The sequence below is a fragment of the Poecilia formosa genome, unplaced genomic scaffold, assembly GCF_000485575.1.
Source record: "Poecilia formosa unplaced genomic scaffold, Poecilia_formosa-5.1.2 Scaffold53, whole genome shotgun sequence".
NCBI classification, from domain to species: Eukaryota; Metazoa; Chordata; class Actinopteri; order Cyprinodontiformes; family Poeciliidae; genus Poecilia; species Poecilia formosa.
Genome location: NW_006799992.1, coordinates 1,131,654 through 1,138,390, shown reverse-complemented (window position 1 = coordinate 1,138,390; position 6,737 = coordinate 1,131,654).

Here is a 6,737-nt window from a genome sequence, read left to right as displayed (position 1 = left end):
CCATGATGTATGGACTGCCTGTCTCATGCCCATCTGGTTTAGATATTCAGACAATTTCAGATGGTCAACTTCATCCCTGCAACCACACGGACCTCGTGATGTATGATATTAAAGTGTATGGTAGAAGTTTGCAGACGCCAAAGGTTGCAAAAAGAAACAAAAAAAAAAAGAGAGTGTACTTAAGTGCAAAGTATTAGGCAGGAGGCAGAAACCTGCTGCTAGTAATTTGAGGTTGTGAATGAGTCAGAGGATGATGTCTTATTGGTTTTTCTGTGTTAAAATAGGTTCAAAACAGATGCTATACTGAGCAATAAATTAACTCCTCTAACAAGCAACATATAACAATGTCTAGGCTCTACAAAACAACTTCATTTCAGTTAAATGCAAAGTCACAGATTTTGTTAGTAACACTAAAAAAATTTTTTCACAGAGCAGATAAGAAAATATCAACAGGAGACTAAGAATCTAAAGAACACGGCTGAAGACGCTTTTAGCACAAAAAGAGAGATTGAAGTTGGATACTAAAACTACAAAAACCCCATAGGAGCTCTAAATCGTAGCAGTTATTTAAAAAAAACCACAAGTAAGCCAGAAGCCTGAGAGGAAAAAGTGGATTGTTGATTAATGTTGAAACTTTGAAGAGGTCGTGGTCTGTGGACTTTTGTTCTTTTGGCTCAACGACTTTTAAGATAATTAACACCGATCTTACTTTTTGTGCCAAAAGTAAGAAAGGGCAGAACAAGATCAAGACCATAAATGAATTGTGTAATTCTGTTCACAGTTTTAATTAAGTATATGGGTATTTTTGTAGTTGCAGTAAAGCGTGTATTTCAGTCAAAACTTACATGACATAAGTGAAGCAAGCAACAATGTTCTCTACCCTCAGTAAATCAAAAAGAGCAACTGTCTGTGTCTTTATTGAGTGGTGCAGGATGTGCAATAATTGAAATAAGAAAGGAGGAACTGATTCAATAATACCACCAAGATCTTTCTGTTGTTGAATTGTCCTTAAGATAAACAAATCTATTGGTTATCCACCCATAGAGTGACTTTTCATCCACAAACTACATTTATCACTGGATCATTCAAATCAAGCACACCCCAAATCTATGCAGCTAAACACAAAAATAAATAGAAGATGACAAAAACAAATTCAAAAGTCAAAAATAATTCCTTTTGATGGCACTTGCAGGTAGTGAATATACCTCAATACTTGTCATACCAGTTTTGATATAGTAATCAAAACAGGTTTTTAGTCAATAAGCTGGTCATACAGGAACTAATTTTTATATGTACAATAAATATTAATAAAATACTTTCATTCTAGAAACATGTTCCTAAAACGTTTGCATCTTTTTTAGTTTTCTCAGAGGGGTTGGGTAGAGTATTTATGAGTAGTCACTGTCTGTCTGCAACAATCACAGTGAATCCCAGGATGGCGAGTCAGGGGTTGGGAAAATAAAATAAAAAAAGTTTAAAGAAATGAACTTGTATGATATTACATGTTTTTATGTTGGATGTGGTGTTTTTACAATCTGACTGAATGACTTTTTGAAAGGATCCCAGTGGGAGGGAAGGCTCGGAGCTCATCGTGGGGATTATCCTGGATGCAATTTGACTATGAAGAATGAATGAAGCACATCCAGGCTGCTGGTAAAGGGAGACCATAAGTAGCAAATCACACATTCATGCCTGCGGCAGCATTTAAAGCATCCTGAGTAGACCATCACTACTAGAGCAACTTTAAAGAATTTAAAAGAAAGGTATTGTGAGAGAAACAAACGATGAGCAGCCTGTGAGAGGCAAAAAGCACAAGATTAGGCAGATGATGAGGTGCAAACAGGGCAAAAGAGAACGGTGGTACTGACAGCCTGGAGTGGGAAAAAGGGAAGTATTGAAACAGTCAAACTTAACGTCTTTGAAAATCTTTGTGTTAAAGTATTACTACATCCCAGTAAAATTTATGTAACATCACTTTTAATCATAACCATGTCAGTTCCAGGAGTTAAAGTTCACTTTTGTCAGCAGCTGCAAATATTTCATCATACTGCCTAAGGTTCTCCCATTAGAGTATTTTTTACTGTGAAAACTGTTGGGTGAAAGAGTCAAAAGTCCACCACATCCAGAAAATTAAAAACATGAGGGCGTTTCTTACACAGGAAGGGAAAAGAACGCTTTGATTTCTTCAAGTGTTGACAGAGCAAGGACACCTTATCCAGAACCATCCCTCCCAGCGGCTCCTTGAGCAGCACTGCGATGTGAAAACACCAGTCATTCATTTCACTGAAAGCACATGATGTAATTTCTTGACTGACCGTACACTCTAATAGGATTGTAATTCTAACCTACAGAGGTAAAAGGCAGTGGCTCCACTTGGGTCCAAAATAAAATCCAGTTCTCTCCCTTGGCAATCGACAGCTTTAATCAACTTTTACCTTGCGGTTACCACTTGGCAAGTCCTCAGCAAATTGCTGTTGTTTTTTTTTTTCATTCTACTGTGTTAATCTCTGGTTGATTTGAGGCAAGGAGGCTGAAAATCTAAGTGAGAAAAGCTCTCGACTGTGACACGAAAAACGAATCTGGGGTTTTTTGCATCAAACTAATAAAAGTCATATGGTGAGAAAAATACACCAGCAGTCCACACCAGGGATTGATGAGGGAGGGTCGAGTGAGAGATCATTGCAGTGCAATGTTTTTCTAGCTCTGTTGCGAAAACAGACATAATCACTCGTAGACAAGTAGCAGCCACTCTGTAATGTGTGGTTTTGGAAGCAGCCGAGAAATATAACCACAAGTGACTTTTGAATACAGCCGTCATATCAGCGTTGAGAAGCAGCGGCAATCTGCACAGTGTTATTCAAATTTTAGCAATTATATTTAGGAGAAAAGTAGTTTTAAATTGCGCTCTAACACCTTACTCTACAGGACAGCCGTATTTTAAACCTGGGAATCTTCTCTCAGTGGTAAAAAGCTAAGAACGAAGGAATACAAAATGGTCAGACCTTGCCAGGTTACCTTTTATTGGGAACAGTATGCTAAAGTAGCCTGGAGGCTTCAAATAGAACCCTAATTTCCTCGCAAATCCCATACGTCAATATTGGTTTTAAAGTAGGAAAGCGTTTTGCGTCATCTCAGGAGACCAGAGTGAATTGGGTCCCAGAGGGAAGTCAAATGTTTGACCGAAACTTGCATGAACCTGCAGTGCTGAGAAGACAATTTATGATGACCTACTAATCTGAATTGGATTTTACTGTAACAGCTGCATTAGGGCAGGAATGTAGATTTTTGGATTTGGGTCATTTCTGTTTTTATCATTGAATTATGTATGGATTTAGGTTTCTGTGTTTGTTTTCTAGTCAGTTTAGTTCCTGTGTTGTCTTGTCCACCCCCTTGAGTGATCCCAGCTGTGTCCTGTTTCCCTGATTACTCCCTTGTGTATTTAATCCCACCTGTGTCTGCGTTTTCTCGTTGGGTCCTTGTCTAAGCTGTCGTCGTCTACCTGTGTTGAGTTCCTTGCCTTCTGAGTTCACCAGTGCTGCCTGGACTTCTGTTTTTCTGTGAGCTCTTTGATTAAATCAGAATTTTTTTTCACACCACTACCTGGGTCCTCTGCATTCATCCTCACCTCAATTACTGCTAATCGTGACAAATAATGTAGGTTGTTTTGTTTTTTTCTCAATGAAATACAGAACCACGTTGATATACTAAGGAAAAGATGTAACTAAATATCTAAACTACAGTAAAAATAACTCAGATTTCTAGAATGCTTGACCCTCTCAAAGTAGAATGAAAATCATTTGTCATAAACGCTGCCATACTTTTACATCTACAGGCTCAGTTTTAGTGAGTGAAAACATCTTATTTCATAAAACGTTTTATCCAACTTGATTAAGTACGGAATTTGCTCAGAACCGACTGATGTGTCTTCATAATTTTCCAGGTCTATCCATCTTTCCTTTAGATTGGGACATGATGAATATAAAAAGTCATAATCTGAATTTATGAGAAGCTATGAGAACCCACATCTGTCTGAAGGAGTAGTAGGAAATCACTGGTTTCGGTTAAATAACGATCCTGGAGTGAAACCCACATAAAGCCGAGTCCTGCTTTCCATTAATGAGGCATTTTAGGCCTGTGTTCTGGGTTGAAGTCCAGAACTAAGCTAGCAGTATTTTTCTTATCCTCACTTTGATTTTAAATGCCTTATTTTGTATTTTTTTAATGCATTATGGGGTGTTTTACATCAGCAAAGAATGTGAAGCAGGTCTTCTGCTAATTCAATAATTTGAATTTTGATCTCTTATTAACTCATAAGTCTCTCAAACCAGAAATTTCAAATTATACATATGATTGTAGCTGGGCTCCCGACTAGAGAGTGAGTGGGTGAATTAGAGGCACATGAAAAGGGTTTAGTTTTCAAAAAATTTGCTACACAAGTCCATGTTTTCCACTCCACTATATCCTTTTGCTATTTGCTGATGGAGCAACCAAAGTTCCCCTTATGGACCATTAAAGCTTCATATTAGCTTCTGTTTAGTTTTGCTTGCAGCAAACTCAGCAAACTGTGGGAAAACCCCAAGAACAAACCGAGGCCTAGGCAATGCATCATCGGCCCGTATTACTCCAAAAAGGATATATGTTACATCACTCCAGATGTTAAGGCGATGACCAACGTTTTGAAAAGATTAGAGATAGTTTTGTGGGATTTTGCTGCCTGCAGTGATAAAGGTTTCTGCTTCTTTAAAAACATCTTTGTGTCCAACACCCTTTATGAGCATATTGCTTTCTGGCTCCTAACCAAGATTTTGACATTTGATCATGTTTCTGATTCGACTTTAGTGTTCACATTAATAGATGACCATTTGTATTGCTAATGAATGTTTTCCAAAGGATGTACCTTATTGGTTTTCAGCCCTAGGTTCAAGCTGAGAGCACGCAGCTGAGGCAGCAGTCTGATGATCTGTGCAATGACTCACATTCATTTCATCCGAGAGGACAAATTAGAGTCAATCTTTGGTCATAATTAAGCATTATGACCAAACATCTCTATTTCTGTCTCATTTGTCCAATGCATTTTGCTCCAGAAGTTTTGTGGTTCTTTCAAGTACAACTTTGCAAACCAGAGTTGTGCTTCCAAAATTCTTTGTGGAGAAAAGCGGTTTCCTCCTGGCAAGACGAGCAAACAAGCTTTACTCGTCCAGTCTTTTGGTAGCTGGACAGTCAAAAAGTTTGTTGTTAAACAAACCGACATAATTTAACTTAGACCTGTAGAATCTAAGTTGTGTAGAATCTTGTTCTTTGGTCTTTTTATTTTTTCATATACCGTATTTTTCAGACTATAAGCCGTTACATTTTTCCCACGCTTTGAACCATGCGGCTTATAGCCCGGTGTGGCTTTTCTGTGGATTTTTCTTCAACCACCAGGGGGCTCTTTAGAAGAAAGTGAGACATTGGAAGTCGAAATTGGAAATCAAAGAAGAAAGTGCTGATTTTCAATTAGAACAAGCAGATGTTGGCAGCAGGCTCGACGGAGAAATGTTTTCAAACTCATACCCCCTCATCATGGAAACAACACGAAGACGTTCATATGATGCAGTTTTTAAGTTAATAGCCGCTGCACTTGAAGCAAGCTCGGCGTGAACGAATCCATGGGTCGGTTTTCTCGACCAATGGCTTGTAGCTCCCCTCCCGCCCACGACTAGCAGGCCGATGACCATAAATCCTGTCCATGTGATCAAACCACAGCGACTGAGCTTTTCAGCTTTTTCAATTTCTCCCGGCACTGTAGAGATGTCCTCTTGTATCCAGCGCCAGCCATTCTTTCTGAAACCTCAACAAAGACTTTTTCATTAGGTGTTGCTCCATCTAGCTGGCACTGCATGCTGCAGTCCCCAATGATCACAAGAAAAGCCTGGACTTCGTTGTTGCCCCATGGAAGAAATTTCTGCTGAGGACTCCATCACCGCTTCGCTACCGTTCCAAAATTATGTCCATGTTAATTTCCGTGTTTTCTTCGCTCTTCACCTTGCATCTGACCGCACCCATGGCCAGTCAGTGAACAGCAGCGAAGCTTGCGTTACCCACCAAATCAGGGCAGGCCCGACTGGCCCTTCTCCGAACCAGGACCCTAAAAAGCAGGGCCAGCCCCAAAAAATGGCCTGTGGAAAAGCTCCGAAAATGAGCTGAGCCGGTGGGAAAGGGGCATAAGTTTCCAGTAAAAAAAAAAAAAACTTTGTGGGTGCGGCTCTCAGTGAGGTGCTCTCTATAGTCCAAAAAAATTCAGTAATTACTATCCACCTTGGAGAAAATATTCTCCTGAGCAACAGAAGCCCATTGATCATTTTATCCAACAATTTCATTGTTAATGCTGTGTCAGAAACATAGCTACAGGAACTATGGCTTAAGAGTGTGATGAAGCACAGCCAGTCTTTAACTTAAGGTTAATACAAACATTGACCACAGGGTCGTGGTCATTTCTTGCTATTAGCATGTAAAGTGGACATGTATTTCAACAAATGGATGTCAGAGCAGGGTTTCTGCACATTTTTAATATTAACATGTGATATTTTATATGTTCTTGTTATTTCATTTGTAAGTTTGATAAACCATAAAAAGCAGAAAGCTAAATTTGGCCTCAGATTTTCTAAAGGTGATGTAGGGCTATCTCATAGCGTCCTCCACTTGCATTGTTAAATAAACATTTTAATCCAAAAGTAAATATATATATATATATATAT